The following is a 17,825-nucleotide window of genomic DNA, read 5'->3' on the forward strand; positions in this document are numbered from 1 at the left end:
TGGGCTCTTCTACAACTTTTCTTCCATCACTTCTAATCCAAATTGGAGGTCTTTCCTTGAAGTTTTATTTTCTGGTTCTGTGTTTTCACCATGTCTGCAGAAATGTCTGTGTGCGGGAATATTTTGGGAAAATATTATTTGATATAGTCATACTATAGTTTGAAGAGAAATATTTCCTTGTATAAGTTTAATATATAGTTTAAAATTAGGTAAGGGGATAATATATTTGGGTATTTGGTTTTGTCATATGCACAACCCTGCATATTTTCCTTCAAAAATCAATTCTTACCTCTTCCCCGTGCAAGCATGTTGATTTGTTTGAGAGTGGGTCTGATCTCTTTCTGGTTTGTGATTGTTTTGTGAATGCTATTGGCTTCGTTAGGATCTCTGTGAAGTGTTCTATGTGAAGTTTTGGCTGGGAGTCGTAAGACTTTGTTTTGTGCAAACTCTAATTATAGTCTATGATTTTATACTTTATTTATATCTTTCACTTCGTATTGATTGGGCGTCTTTTTTAAGCCCTTATTTGAGAGATTTGATAACTTGTACAATTTTATTTTTGTGTCGTAAGTTTTGTGAATATGTGCCTTATTTTGAGTAAATGCGCTATTTCTTAATGTACATGTGATGTTTCTTTATGTATATGCACTGCTTGATATTTTATATGCGTTATCTGAACTTGCAAATGCGCCATCTCTTAACGAATGCATTGTTTAAATTTGTGTATGCATTTTTTTATTTGGTATATGCAATGTTTCTTCCAGTAAATGTGCTTCAGAGACTGATAAGTGCGCTATTAGGTGTAGTAAAGGCGTTGTAGGGTTTAGCATATGCGTTGTCATGCGCAACATATGCGTTGAACTGCCCAATTTTAGTATTTGATCAATTTTATCAGTTTGATTTGGTTTTCTATATTTGATGTCATACTGAAGGCATTTGTGGAGGTCTGTTGATATTTTCCATCTTTGGGTTTGATTAGATCTGATGATCTTATGTGGTTATTGCTTCTATATCTTGCTATGCCTTGTTGTTAAGATTTTGTGCACTCTTCATGTTGAGAAGCCATAAAAGAGAGGATTGTTTTATTTCTTTTGGATCAACAAGTTGATGTGCCTTACTGTTAGTTCTCATTTCATATGTTGGACATATTTTGATAGCCCTTTTGTGGCCCTTGATGAATTATTATGCTACGAGGATCTATATTGCTTTATTTGATGTTGTGATCATTGGATGTATATGTATGTGTATGGCTGCATGATGTTATGGTTTTCAGATTTACATGTTGATTATGAGCCTCTTGTTGTGATTTTATTTTGGGAACATGTTAAGGGGAGTGGGCTTCCTTGTGATGACCAGGGTCACGAGAGATATGTTTGCATGAGGTTCCTTGTAAGGATGCACGAAGTTTAGACCGCCAGGGCACATTGGAAGTTTACCTTGAAATAAATAATTGATAATGTAAAATAAATTGATGGGTGGGTAGTTAGGTTCACCTAGTCAAGATAAACAATAGTTGAGCCCCATGACTTGATCCTAGGGAGGATGTTTTAGGATAAGCTTGGGAAGGCCATTGTGTTGGCGAGTCAATCTCCCTTGATCTCTCATAGGTTGAGATAGATCCACATGTCCATCAGGCTTGTGCCTTGTATTATAGTATTTGTATGTTATAGGATGGCATGTGATGACACTCCACTCCTACATGTGTCCCCTTGTTAATTTGTATTTATGACTTGATGATTAAGCCTCTGAGAGTTTCTTCTTGTGATTTCTTGTGGATTGGTCCTTATTTGAGAGTCTTTGTATTGTTTAGTCTCTTTGGTTGTAAGGTGCCAGCTTAGGTCTAGAGTGTGTGTTGGAACCTTGTGTCATCTCCTAGCATGGGGGTAGTTCCTTTGGTTCCACATGGTCAGGTGGTTGGTGCTTTTCAACCATTGGGATATTCTTTTGGGTTCCTCATGCGTGAATGTGGATACTCTTCTTCGTTGTAGCTTATGGATGTTTCTTGTAGCATATTTATGTAATGGATATTTTGGATTCATGTAATGTATTGTTATGTAAAATATGTAGATAAAATCATGTATTAGGAATGAGCTATGCTCATGATGTATCATTCATGTAATTGTAATTGTAACTATATTGTAGTTGGTGCCTTAGGTCATGGCATGAATTGTAATAATGAGACTATGAGATGTATAGTTATGTACTTGTATATAGAAAGGAAATGGTTTCATGTACTTGGATGTTTGTAATGGATTTACACCTAGAATATAATTGATTTATGTTGTTGATTAATTGTAATAAGTTTAGAAAGAAAATTCATGATTATTAGCTAGGATGTAGATTGCTCTGTGGAAGATCCTTAAGGAAATATAATGAATAATATGTAGGAATTGTGGTTGATTAATAATATCATGTTTAGTTGATAATGTCATTCATGTGGTTGCATTGGAAGTTAGGAAAGTATGCATAACATATGGGATGGTTTATTAAGGATGGCATTAAGATTCTTGCATTATGCATTTGGAATTCATGTTAAGGAAATGATCACGCTAGGAATATAGATGCGTGTGTAGCATGAATAAGGTAGTTAAGTAAAGATGATTATGTTTATGCATAAGTATTGCATTATCATCATAGATGGATAATGATAATGTAGATAGGAAATGGTTAAGGGTTTATGCACATTTGGATTTGGTAAATAAAATGAATGTAGGAAAAGGGAATAGTCTTGCATTGAAAAGAGTAAGCATATTGTGTTAGCTAGATGATAAAGTAGTTTGTATATCATAAAGGAAGGAAATAAATAAGTTGCATTTGAACATGATCAAGGAGTAATTAATAATAAGTGTGGTAATCAAGTGAGTAGAATGTGTTGATTAAGTAAAAACGGGTTTTTGAAAGGAACCTGAACCTTTTACAAATAAGGAAAAAGAGAGCATTAGAGCTTGAAAGAACCGTGCCTGATCACTCCAACAACAAAAACTAATCCCACCCAAACAAAAAGGGATCTCAACACACATAACATAAAGATCCACAAAAAGACAACAAAAGGAAAGCAAAAGGACAACACAAAGACAAAGATAGAGACCGAGACCGAGACAACTAGATGTTTTTCATAATATATTCAGCGTGGACCACCATCTGCTTCATGTTGTTCGCAGAGGTCTTTAAATCATCCAGCTCTCATCCCTTGATGTCGCCCTTATTCTTGGTGTTGGCTCTAGTTCCCTTCTCATGACCTTTTTTATCCAGCTGATCCTTGTCGCCCTCTTTATCTTTGATGTTATCAAATCTGTTAATCAGAATATTCATATTGTTCACTGAGGCTTTGAGAATCTGGAAGTTCTGTTCAGCTATCTTCTTCACTGTAAGTTCCATCTTGTCGACTCTGTTGCCCAAATTATTCATAGCAATTTCCATTCCTTTCACATCTTTATTTCCTTCCATCTCCTTAACCTTTTTTCAATTTCAATAATTTTACTCACCATGTTTTCAATGGCTTCTGCATTGTTGATTGTCACCGCCAATTCTTTGACATTTTCAGATAGAGGTTTGTCGCCTATCGTGGCTCTTTTGACAAAATTCATATCCATCTTAGGGTACCTATGTATTTCACCATTATGCTAGCGGTATCAGAGAAACCCTTAATACTCTCATTATCTCCAACACAATCAGTAGATTTACCCCTTTTTTCCTCTTGGTTCTCTTTCTGCAGGCCTTGAGTATTCAAATCCTCATTGCTACCCACAACCTGGATATCATCCCCCTCCTTACCCTACCCATTATCATTTTTTTCCTCCTCTGCCTCCTCATCAAAATCAATCAAAATTTGATTAATATCTTTGTTACCTCCCCTGTTGATGTTCTTCTTCCTCTAGGTTTTCTTTCTAGTACCTTTACCTTTCTTGCTTTTGATGAATTTTCCTTCGAAAGGCTAATCCTCAGACTCCAAGATACCAGAATCCACCACTATCCTCTTTCTCTTCCCCTTGTTCCTCCCCTTTTTTCTTAACTCCTCCGACTCGCCTTCAGTTTCCGAGTCAAAGTTAAAACCACTAACCTCACTCTCCGTTTCCTCATCCCTTGCATTTTTACATCTAATAGGTTTATCAATGCATTTCCCTTTCAACAATTTATACACAAGAGCCATAAGACCCTGATGAAGATCATGGTCTCCCTTGGGGTCAATCTATATCTCTTTGATTGTATGGTCCATGGAACATGCAAGATAATATGGCAAGCTTACCTTTTCACCATGGTGGAAATGATTGAGTAACACAAAATGGTGCTCGTAAGCTCTCGCAAATCTACCAATGCTATATAGGTAATTGTAGCAAACAAAACGAACCTCCAAGGCCTGCATATACGTTTTGGGGAGTGATAGGAGTTGTCGACCTTCACCATTTTCTTCTTCTCGCCATCTATGACATGAAATTTGTCCACTGCCTTATCAGAGATACTACGATCTCTATATAATTTCATGCCCTCTGTCACCATCCTTGTGGCTTTTGTAATAATCCCCTCATCCACAATCATCATCTGGGTCCCCACCAAAACTTTGCCATTCTTCCAATTCTTAATAAAGTGCTTAGTGACCGTTGGGTCTTTCCCACTAAGCCTCTCCATAAACACACTTAAACCCCCCTCCTGTAGAATATCCCAAACCTCTATGTTCTTCTTCCAGTCCAAACAAGAGGTTGGTTTGAACCTTTTTTTGCTCCCTCCCATTTTTCCTTCACAATCACTCAATTTCCTACTCTCGACTTTGATTCTTCTTCTCTAGTTTCTATTGTTGCCCTGAAAAATAGCCCTGAATCCGTGCCAAGTTATTATGATAAGACACTTAAATAAATGCTCATCACCGTTGTTGTAAGCCTTCATCAAAATAAGTGGAAGAAGCATTTAGAAATTATGATTGATGATGCCACGTTGTCTCATCTGGATACGGTCCAGATCGAACAAGGATTTCGCTTCACATGCAAGTTCGCTTTCACCATTAATAGTAATTATTTCCTCAGTTTGGCATGCCAGGTTGGCGGCCTAGCCAGCACATGAGTTAGCTTCCTTGTACATGTGTGTGAAAACACACATATCAAATGTGTCACTTATTTTCTTCGTTGCTTTAATTGCATTGTTTATTGACCAAGATGGCGGGAACTCCTCATTCAAATAGTTTATGATATTCAAAGAGTCTCCTTCACACTAGACTATGGTGCAGTTGGCTTCCTTTGCTAGGACCATCCCATGATAAGCTTCCATAGCCTCAACAAAATGATTAGTTTGATTTCCTATAGGTATGCATTTAATGATTTTGCATTTTCCCCATTCATCCCTTAGGACCACACCACATCCCGCATTACTAGGGTTACCCTTTGGAGCGCCATCAAAGTTGATTTTCATCCAACCATTGGGAGGGAATTCCCATTTCACACCCTCTCTAGGATTAGTCTGAAAGTAATCTTGTCCCTTTAATCTCCAATTCTTGAAGATAATTTGATCATCCTTGTCTTGAGGGTTAGAAATACCACCTATGATATTAATAATTTTCCACTATGTTTCATTTTATTTTTTTAAACACAATTTGAGCCTTAGATACCTTCTCTCTGAACACTCTTTCATTTCTCTCTTTCCATATTCCCCAGCATATATGGGGTAAGGCCAATTTCCATAACAAAATTGTAGACTTATTCCTTGAGGGGTGTTGCCAAGAATTAAAAACCTCTTGAACTGATTCTGGGAAACTCCAACTGACATTGAAGTGACCCAACCATCTTCCCCAGATATCAGTAGAGAAGGGACAATGAAATAACATGTGGTTAATGGTATCCTCATTCTTCATACAAAGAAAAGAAACACTAGGCATACAAATACCTCTTTTTCTAAGGTTATCAGTAGTTAGAATTTTATCTTGAAGGGTTGTCCAGAAGAAAATATTAATTTTAGGAATTAGGCCTTTCACCCAAGCCTTAGCCCAACAAGTATTATCCACTTTAGAAAACTATTGATAATAAAGAGAGGCCATAGTAAATTTACCATTTGTTGTGAGTTTTCAGATTAATTGATCTTCATCATCCACCACCACCATGGAGTTCATTATTTTGTTCAAACTACCCAAGGAGGGATCAACTTGGGATAAATCCTTCCACTGTCCATCTTTCCAGTAGTCACCCACCATAGAGCCATATTTTTCCTTGTACTGATTCTGAAATCTGCTCCAGTTAGGACTTTCACTCAACGGGGAGTCGAGCAACCAGGAGTCTTCCCAGAATTTGATAAGGTTTCCTTTCCCCATCTTCCATTTCACACCTTTGGCAATTAGATCTCTTGTTCTTGAAACATTTTTCCAGATATTGGATCCAATTGGGATATCTTCCGCATTGAGGAAGCTTAGAAGAGTAGGATATTGTCTTTTATACTTGCTGTCCCATATCAGTTTCCATTCTCCCTAGTTATTATACCCTCTCCAAATCTACTTGGCCATAAGAAACTCATTCATGTCTCTTATTCTTCTAAGACCTAGACCTCCCTTTCTTATTGGTTTACAAACCTTATCCCACACAATTAGATTCATTCTCTTCTTCTCCTTGACCCCTTGTCCACAGAAAAGTTCTTTGAATTTTTTCAATAGCCTCCACAAACTTGGCATGAATTCTGAAAAGGCTGATGGCATAAAGAGGAATACATTGAAGAGTAGATTTCAAAAGTTGAACCTTACCAGCTTGGCTAAGAAGAGAACCTTTCCAACCTGCTAACTTCTTATGGAATTTGTCCACCAAAGCTCCCCAGAAAGTATCAGGGGGATCTTGGCATAAAGGGAGCCCCAAATAAGAAGCAGGAAGACTCCCCAATTTACACCCCAAAATGTTGCTTATTTTTATCTTTCTTCTTTCCGGAGTATTGATGAAGTAAACAAAGCTTTTAGACCAATTAATAAGTTTCCCAGTAGCAAACCCATAACTATTCAATGATTTCTTTAAACTCCTAGAATCTTGCACTGAAGCCTTCCCCATAATTATAGAATCATCCAAAAACTGTTGATGGGAGCAAACTTGATTTGTTGAAGATGGATTCAACCCACAAAACTCTCCCTTCTCAACCAGCTTTCCAATGCATCTCCCCAGACATTCCACCATGATAATAAAAATAACCGGAGATAGAGGATCTCCCTGTCTAAGTCCCCTTGATGACTTGAAAAAGGGGGAAGGAGACCCATTAATTAAAACAGAAAAAGAAGTAGAAGAGACTAATTGCATAATAAGACTGATACTTCTAGAACAAAAACCGAAAGCCGAAAGAAATTTCATCATAAAATCCCAATCCACTCTACCATAGGCTTTGGATAAGTCAAGCTTCAAAAGAAAGCCTTCTTTTATAGCATTGGACAAAGAATGAATGTTTTCATGGACCGAAATTATCGAATCCAAGATTTGTCTTCTAGGGACAAAACCAATTTGCTGAGGAGAAATGATAGAAGGAAGCAACTTCGGGATTCTAGAAGTCATAACCTTAGAGATGATCTTGTATAGAGAGTTGCAAAGGCTTATAGGTTTGAATAGATCCATGTAATCGGCTCCCATCTTTTTGGGAATAAGGGCAATAAAAGTGCCATTTATCTCTTTCAAAATTCTTCTAGCGCCAAAAAACTCTTTCATAGCTCTGGAAACATCATCTCCAACAATATGTCAGTATATTTGAAAAAAGAACATGGGAAAACCATCCGGGCTCGGAGCCTTGTTACCTTCAAAGGAGTTGACAACTTTCAAAATCTCATCATTGGAAGGGATAGCAGTCAGATAAGAGTTTTGATCGGCCTTCAGGATAGATGGGATACAATCCATAAGGTTCTTTTGAGCTTGCAGATCCAAATTCCGATCCTTAGCAAGGAGGTTGGAGAAAAACTCCATGGCAGCCTTTCTCATTGATTCTTCCTCTTCAACAATTCTACCATTAACTTTAATATGTGATATCCTATTGATGGCCTTATGTTTTAAAGTGGACATATGAAAGTATTTAGTGTTTTTGTCCCCTTCCTTCAACCAAACATTTCTTGACCTTTGTTTCTAGAAAATTTCTTCTTTTTCTATTATGTCATGATATCTCATAAGAATTTCATCTTCAGCATCTCTTGAAGTATTAGTATATCCATTATTCTGAATCTCATCCTCAATATCTTTTAGATCTAAAAGAATAGTGGCTTTCGAAACAAAGATGTTCCCGAAGCATTCCTTATTCCACCTTTTAACATTTTCTTTCACAAACTTCAACTTTTTGACCACTTTATACATAGCATTACCTTCAATTCTGACCTGCCACCATTCCTTGATTTTGCTTTCCATATCCGGGTGTTTAGTCCACATTCTCTCAAATCTATAAGGGAAGTGTCTTCTTCTCTTCTTGGCATCAGCCGTGAAGGATATAGGATAGTGATCCGATCCTGCCCTTATGTGAACAAAAGTAAAAATTAAACCAATCCAGAGAAATAAGAGCTCTATCAAGTTTGACCTGAATTAAGTCCTCACAACTCCTTCTATTAGTCCAGGTGTATTTAACTCCTTGCAAATCCAGTTCATGGAGAGCATTATTATTGATGAAGTCCATTAAATCCAATCTACTGTCCGGATTGGTTTGGCTCCCTCCCTTTTTCTCGTTTTCCTTCAAAGGGGTATTGAAGTCCCCCATAATCATCCACCCATCTTCAACAAACCTACTTCTTAACAAGGATAATCTTTTCCAAAAATCACTTTTGTTAGTCTTAGTGTTAGGAGCATACACATTAGTTAAGACCCACGAGGTGCTCTATTTCAAATGCTTAAATCTAATACAAGCTAGATTGTTGTTCTGAATCAACACTTCTCCCTCTATAGTGTTTTTATTCCAGAAAGTAACAATACCTCCCGAGGCTCCTTCTGAACTACCATCGCTAAATCCTCCATTACTAAACATTTTCAAGCCTTCAACCTTTTCCTTAGACATTTTGGTTTCTTGAATCAAAAAAATATATGGGTTTTTGTATCTAATCATACTTTAAATTAAATCATGTTTGTGAGGATTATTCAATCCTCGAATATTCCAGGAGATGATCTTCATGGTTTTTTAGAAATACCTATCTCAAAGATGGTTCTTTGAGTCTTGTCTGCTATGTTCTTGCTTGTTTCCATGGTCCTTTTCTTTGCATTTGAATATCTTCCTGGAGAATTATGTTAAGCTCCCACATTCCCTAGTCTACTTCTGGTATTTCTGGTTGATGTATTATTGTTGTTGTTGTTATTATTCTTTTTTTTGTTCTTATTCTTTCTTTTATCCTCCATTACTTCTTCTTCTTCCTGCTTTGACTCACTCTTTCCCAATGCCTTTTTGATGTCTTCCTCATCTCCCCATCTTGGTTCATTTTCCTCTGGAAAAGTCAAATTTACCTGAGTTGGAGAGGCTAATGAAATCTCTGATAGCCCTTGTTCAAGGATGTTATCAGGTTGTGCATCTTGGATCCAGCCTGCTCCATTTTCTGACTCAAATGAATTTGGTACTGAATTAAAATTGTCTCCCTCTTCTTTGTTGTCTTTGGATTGATTATCTCCCTTATTTATCTGACTGTTATTTCTTTTCTCATTCTTATATGAATTTTGTTCTATCTTATCATTTTCCTTGTTTTGGTTGCTGACTTGTGACTCTCTTTCTCCATCATCCGAATCCTTTCCACTTTGATCCTTTTCCTGATGGGAGATCTTTTCATTATCTCCTTTCTTCGTTTCATTTCCCAACTCTCTGACTAACACTTCCTCTGTCCTTCCAACCTGGGGCTGTTATTCCTGATCCAGTCCATCAGAAGGCGAGGCTTTCAAAGAGTTGTCCACCTTTTTCCACACCTTAGTTTGGGATTGAGATTTGACCACATTACTTGGGCATTTTTTAGCCCAGTGTCCTACTTTCTTACAGTGAAAGCATGCAAAAGGGATTGTTTCATAAACAATATTTTGCATCCATTTTCCAAGTTTTGATTCTATCTCTATTTCCTCTGGCATATCCGTTTTGGGCCCAACTCCTACACAGATTCTGGCATAAATAAGTCTTCTTCTGGATGTCGTAACTGGATCAATGGCGATAAGCTCCCCGAAAGCATTGGATATTCTTGCAAACACATCTTCCTCCCAATATTCCATAGGGAGCCCAGGTAACTTTATCCAAACTGGAACTTGGACCACAAACTTATCCTCTCTTCCCGCATTAGGGAACCATTTCTGGATATACATTAAATATTTGCCTATCGCCCAAGTACCGTTGCAAAGGATATTTCTGCGATCCTCCTCACAAGAGAAAGAAAAGGAAAGACATCCTTTGTTCATAGATACCACATCAACCTAACCTTTCAAGATCCATTTCCTCTTAACAAACCCACGAACAACCTCAATGTTTAGTCTTGTCCCAAAAAATTTGCCAATCAAGGTATTTTCCATTCGAGCAATATTGTGATCTATAATTTGGTCAGGAATAGAGATGGCAAACTTTCCCTGAGACACATTTGAAGTATTTTTAATCGGGGGCAAGGACGACTTACCTTTAGGTTTGACCCCAAACAAGGAGGACCATTTACTAATGTGTCCAGTCGATCTGGGTCCCCCCTTTAGATCCCCTGAATTTGGCGGGTTCTCGAGATCCTTCCCATTAGATTCTTTTCCTTCCATTGTGTCCTCTGAACTGCTTGCCACTTACTGTCCTGGAACTGCTTTAGGTTTGCCGCCTCCCAAATTTAAATTTTGAACCTGACCGTTCCCCTTGTCTGCTACTTTTTGCTCCTCTCGTGATTTGGGACCCCCTCCTGGGTCTACCGAGTCCAAAAGAGCATCGAGATCCTTACCATCTAAGCTCTCCCCTTCTAAAGGGCTCCTTGAATCTCCTGCTGCATACTGTCCTACTGCTGAACCAATTCTCCTACCCAAAAAATTTGAATTTTGGGCCTGATCGCTCCCCCTCTCCTCCCCGCTCTGCTACATATTTTTTTTGTTTTAAGTGAGTAGAATGTTATTGCTTATGATGGTTGTAATAAGTAATGTCGTTAAGGTATCCTAGAGTGATAGTTGTAATGATTGTGATGTTTATTCCGCTTGCGTTAAAGGTTAGTGAACTAATGAGAAATGGTTCATGTTCTTTATGCTTATTTGTTAATTCACATGGCTTAGATGATGTAGCATTATATGTTAAAATAAAAGAAAAAATTATCTCCATTTAGTATATTAGATCCTTAGTTTCTCTAGGGTATTTTGGCGGGCATTACATTTTACTTCTAGTTAAAAAAGAAAAGAAAAGTTAATTATTGTAATTTCACAAAATTGAATGATTTAAAAAATAAATCTAAATTAAAAACTAAAATAGAATTAAAAAATTTGAATTAAAAATATATTAAAAATCAGTACTAATAAATAAAATATTAAAAGAAATACAAAAAAGTCAATGATGCACACTAATACTAAAAATATAATATTAATTAACACAGATATATAATTTTATAATATAATATCGAATAGGTACGAAGTAAAAGTAAGTTTGTCAAGGAGATTAATAATACTATTATCACTATCATCCCAAAGAAGGAAATAGCGAATACATTTGAAAATTATAGGCCTATAGCATTATGTAACACAGTGTATAAGATAATAACCAAGGCTATAGCTAAAAGATTAAAGAAAATACTACCGAAGCTCATCTCTCTAGAGTAGAATGGCTTCGTACTGGGATGAGAAATAGCTGACAACGTCAAAGTGTGTTGGGACTTCTTATTCGAGGTGCTGGAAAGAATGGGCTTTGAGAAAAGTTGGATCAGAATAATCAAAATTTGCATATGCTCCCCCCATTTCTCTATAGCTGTGAACAGAGCACTATATGGTTTTTTCAAGAGTAAGAATGACCTAAGACAAGGTGATCTGATGTCACCTTTCCTCTTTGTTCTCATGGCGGAGGCTTTTAGCAGACATATCATCAAGTTAAGAGAGACTACTATTTGGAAAGGGATCACAGTTCACGAAGGGTTGGATTCAATCACACATTCCCAATTCGCTAATGACATGACACTATTTGGGGAGGCCATTGTTAGGGAGGCTGAGGTTATCAAGGAAACACTAAAACTCTTTGCATCCACGACTGGGCAGCATATTAATGAGAAGAAAATGAAGGTAATTTTTTTCAATACAAAAACGGCAACACAGAGGAGAATTGCCAAATTGCTGGGGTGGCAGATAGCCAAACTGTCGGCTAAGTATCTTGGGGTCCCACTGTTCTTTGGAGCTGCCTGAATGACAGTTTGGGAAGATCTGATCTTGAAGTGCAGGCACAAAATGGAATTATGGAAACATAAATGGCTCTCATTACCTGGTAAAATACAACTCATCAAGTCAGTATTGGTGGCTATGCCCATCTATCCCATGTCAAATTTTAAATTATCCGGCAAAGCTTTACAGGCACTGGAATTTTTTTTCAAAAATTTCTTATGGGAGGGAGCTAAACAAGTGAAGAAGATCCCACTTCTCAATTGGAATTTGGTGTGCAAATCAAAGATGAATGGAGGGGCAGGATTGAGAAGTATGGAAATGCAAAACCTAGCTTTAGGGGCGAAACTTATATGGAAGATGTATAGATCCCCTGAGAAGATTTGGTGCAAGATAATGCAAAAAAAGTATCTAGATAATGGAGATCCCAGTAGAATCCTCACAATGAACGACACTAATGGTGGGTCTGCAGTTTGGAGATTTATGAGGGAATGCAGACTTATAATAGCAGATCATTTGACCTAGAAAATAGGAGATGGGAAAAAGGCGAATTTTTGGTTTGACTCTTGGGACGAATATGAGAACATAAGCCAGTTGTTTAGTCAAACAAATTGGATGAAGGAGGCAGAGGCAACTTATGGAGAATTTGTGGTGGATTATGTTAAAGAAACATTCCCGGGTAGTGAAATTTATTAATGAATTTTGATTCGGACGGAGAGCATGACCAGTGATGATAAAAGGAAATTTGAAGAAATTTTAAGGGATAGAAGAATTACCATTCGACAGGTGGCCGATGAAATTGTATGGTGCGCAACTCGGTTTGGTGAATACTTTGCCAGATTGGGCTATCAAGTCCAATGCTTAGAAGAGGAGGATAAAGATTGGCCAATCCATCTCTATTGGGATAGGATGGTGGCTCCTAGGGTGGGAGCCTTCTTGTGGACAATTTTACACGAAAGGATTCTTACAGGCGAGCGATTGAAATTGTATGGTATCTATGGTCCAATGGTATGTGTACTATGCAAACAAAATGAGGAAACTACAAATCAATTACTTTACGAATGTACCTTTGCAAAGAGTTGTTGGAATTGGTTATGTCAAAGTTTAGAATGGGTATCCACAACAGATGAATGTCTAGAAAACTGTATTAAAAGATGGCCGAAACTATATAGGAATTCGGTTTGGGGGGCAGTATGGAAGATATCGCCATTGATGTTGATATGGTAATTGTGGAAAGAACGAAACTGAAGAATCTTTGCAAAAAAAGAGCTTCCCATTGAGAAAGTGATTGACAAAATCAAAGCAGGAATAAGTGAAGTAACCAATACAAAGGCCTATGGAAGGAAAATAGAATTCACCTATGAGTGGGATAAGAGGATTCAAAGGGAATGGGGATCACTGAAGCCTCATAATATCAATATCATGTGTAAGGAGGACAAACGGTCTTGGGTCACATGGGAGGCTTTGGGTGATGGGTGGCTGAAGTTAAATTTTGATGGGGCTGCAAAAGGCAATCCGAGCATCACGGGTATGGTTGTATAGTTAGAGATGAAATAGGCAAAATGATATTTAGTTTATGTGGTAGCCTCGGTGTCACCACAAATAATGAAGCAGAAGATGTGGCACTAGTAAGGGGTTTGAAATAGTGTACTGATTTGGTGTTAAATTCGATTACGATAGAAGGTGATTCACATATTTTGATTAACGCAATTAAGAAAGAAACTACACCTAATTAGAAGATCCAAAGGTTACTAAAGGATATTTTGACCTTCCTTGATAAGATTCTGAATTACAAAGTTTCCCATATATTCCGAGAGGCAAATAGGGTTGTTGGTCGAGGGACAATGAAGAACAAATTTGAGGGAAATCCCAAATGAGGAAGTAAACAAAATACTAAAGGGCGACTATTGCGGATCGTGTAGGAGGAACAAGACAAGAATCGAATAAAGCAAGATAGAATAAGAGCATGCATCTGGAACTCAACATACGATTTGATTCCAGCCTGACCTTGCTTGCTTCAAAGTAGGACTAAAATTGGAGCCGCCATTCGAGGGATGAAGTGATGTTGCATTGGATAAGGACATGGCAAGAATCCATGGACGAATTTGGTATAATGAGTGCTCAGTTTCACGGGGATTTATCTTTCTAATTTTCAAGCAGAGCTCACTAATTGATAAGGATGAGAATCTTGCAAATCATAAATTGTAAGATTTGACTATTTTGAACTAGCCTCATAACGCCCGATTATAAATATATGGCTAGATCGGCCTTTGGGGAGCATTGAGGGGTGTGGCTGTGTGGATGGTTCATCATTTTGGATTGACCTACTTGTACAAGGAAGAAATGTTCGAGTAGCAATGCCGAAGGCTTTTCAATTCTGATGAGAGAACATGGGATTCGGTGTGGAAGCTTGTGAGGGGTACTTGGGCGGCAAGAGACACTGGTGCAACAACTTCATCTATGAGGCAGTGCTATGCCCTTTGGAAAGAAGTTTGCATCCAAAAAAATTGAGGGATTTGTTAGATTGGTGGATGGGCAGGCTGTCACCAATGCAATTTTGGATTTAGATTTGGACAGATGGACAAGCATACTGGAGTGTTACTTCAATCCCATCCACTATATTACTAACCCGTCGGATGAGAGCTCTGATTTTGAAGATGAGGAGGCTGCAGAGGATAGGGCAGAGCGGGAGAGAAGGAAGAATTTCATTACTGAGGCTTGGGAGGTATTTCAGGTGGGAGTTATGAACCTTGATTTGGGGCCTTTTAGGAGATTGTTGTACTCCACAGACAATTGGCTCTCTGCTACGACGACGGTTCGGGTGGTTGATATTGGGGAAAGAGTTTTTATCATTCTCCATTATTTGGAGTAGTGTCTGAACAATGGTTGTTATTTGTTTTAAGTTTCTATGTAAGTCGGATGAGCTAAATGTATGGGAGCTATCCCCTTTTGATAGCACTTAATAATAAAAAATAAAAATAAAAATAATTTTATAATATAATAGTATATAATTTTTTTAATTATTATATATTAAAATAAAATATTTTTTATATTCCAGATCGTTTACAAATATTTTGCTCATACGAGCATCAACTTGAGACCTTTACATGACACTAATATTTACTCATATTGAGTAACCACAACCATGACACTAATACTAGCTCATTTCGAGCAACCACACTAGAATCAACTTCTCTGTGGAAGACTAAGAGTCGCAACTTTGTAACATATTAGATGTCCCTTTGAGATTTGAACTTTGATCTTCACAATGAGAACTCAATGCTTTAACCAATAGAACACAACCCCTTGGACAAAATAAATATTTTGCATAAAAATAAATAAATAATATATCATATATTTAAAAATTTATTAAAATAATAATAAATATCTTTTGTTCATTTATTCTCTTTTCTTTAAAAAAATTAAATTCAATGAACTAAGATGAATAATAAAATTTAATAATAGGCTTAGTACGTAACACCTACACAACCATTACTTTTTTACAATTTACATTATAATATAGAAAGAATAAATTGTATACAATTTGAATGACAACAATAAATAAATTTATTAGCCGATAGGCTATGATAACGTGGGCTTTGCCCACCGGAATTGTGTCACGCTCACTCGGAAAAGTTTTTGATACGTTCTCGTCGCCAAAAAATTTGGATGCAAGTAAGTTTCGTGGGTTCCTAGGAGATTCTGAAAAAGGCAAAGGCAATTATGGGCTCTCCCAAGTGCCATTGCATATCACCTAGCACTGTGAAAGCAGAGGCAAGAGCACCTACGATATTAGAAGAAAATTCAGTTCCCATAACTAGTTAGGTCTCCAGACGATCTCACCTGGAACATGTGACCATCAATTCTTTTTTAGAATGCTCGAGCAGTAGTGAGCTTGTATCTCTCCATTTGCCCGATGAAAACACACTGTGGAGTGTATGCTTCCAGCTTAGCTTGGAACGGGTCCTTGGGCACATTGAACACATAGACACATAAATGAAGTTGCAGTTGTGTTATTTTTCAATATTCAGTTGTAAATTTATTTTCAGCAGTTAAATAAATAATTTTTATGAGATAGGAGATTAATAATCAGCAGTTAAATAAATAATTTTTATGAGATAGGAGATTAATAATCAGTGACTGCAATAGAATTTCTACATCTTCTTGTTCTTCATCTTCTTGTTCTTCCTCCTGCAGATTATCCCTTACCTGAATAATCCAGCGATCTGGATCAATCTTTTCTTGAACTGCATTCTTGGATTCCATGACATCCAGTTGAAGAAAAACTCAGAAACCAAGAAGAAAAGAAAAAACTCGGACAGACATGAGACACTCCGCTTCATATTGATATATTTTAGTCGTGGAATTTAACGTTATGGGCTCTCCCAGGCGCCATCGCATATCTAGACGATCTAGAGGATGAGCCACTGCAGGAGCTGCCCAATTCTCATGATGTAGTTGAAGCCTTCCTTGATATAAACTTAATTGAAAAACCCAGTGGTATACTCATGAACTTTCTTCATCCTTTGTTTCCATCTCTTACACAACGTAGAAAGAGTGTTTTTCAGTTTTGTATTCATTGGTTACCTGTTATCCCGATGTCTTTTGAATATGTCTTCCTAATCTAATTAGCTTTTACTTTTTGCAACTCACTCTGATCTCAACGCTGCAAGTAAATGCCCATGTTAATGCCCTTCATTCTGGAATCTACGTTAGCTCCTCTTGGGCACTGCTTTGTTGAGCCAGAAACCCATAATTGGTATGACAAGAAGTATGCACCCAATTTTTGTAAGTATTTCTGAGCTCATATTCATGTCACTATAACCTCTTCTTTAGAAGAAGAATTCGATCTGCCTCTACAGGAAAATGGCGGTTTAGAAATCTCAGAAATTAACATGGGTTCATTTACAAGGCATGGATCGTTGAATTGATATTCTCAATTGGAGCGGCATATATTTCTTTTCATATGTCCAAAAGATGTACAACAAGATACGTGGGGGTCACACAATCCATTTAGGTAGCAAGAAGACATGTAGGAAGACACGTGGATGACCCACAATGCATTCAGGGCAACTTCATTATTTTCTGGGTTACAAATTACTGAGTTTGGGAGTTAATAATTTCAGAGATAATGTTTTGAAAGTAAAAAAAAAAAAATTCGATTAATAAAGATTGCTATCTATCATATATTTTTACCTTTATCTTCTTATTAAGTAAAAATATAAAACTTTGATCTCAACAAAGTATACTACATCATTCATCTTGTATTGCAGTAAGATTTAGATTGCATAGTAATATGCTTGTGGCGATAATAATTTATCTAATAGCTTGTAAATTTTTAATTAAAAAAAAAATATAAAGATCAAAATAATTTTAAAACCTGTATAAATTATAAAATCAAATAAAATTCAATAAAAATTTAAAAATATCAATGAAATATTAAGTAGTAAAAAAGGCTTTATCTGAACATAGATATAAAAATAGTTTTTATACTATTAGACTACTTTTAACTTTAAAGCTAATTACATTTGTTCCTTCTTTAAAGACAACTTATTCTTTAAAATTAGA

The sequence above is a fragment of the Cryptomeria japonica genome, chromosome 8 (assembly GCF_030272615.1).
Source record: "Cryptomeria japonica chromosome 8, Sugi_1.0, whole genome shotgun sequence".
Classification (NCBI taxonomy): Eukaryota; Viridiplantae; Streptophyta; class Pinopsida; order Cupressales; family Cupressaceae; genus Cryptomeria; species Cryptomeria japonica.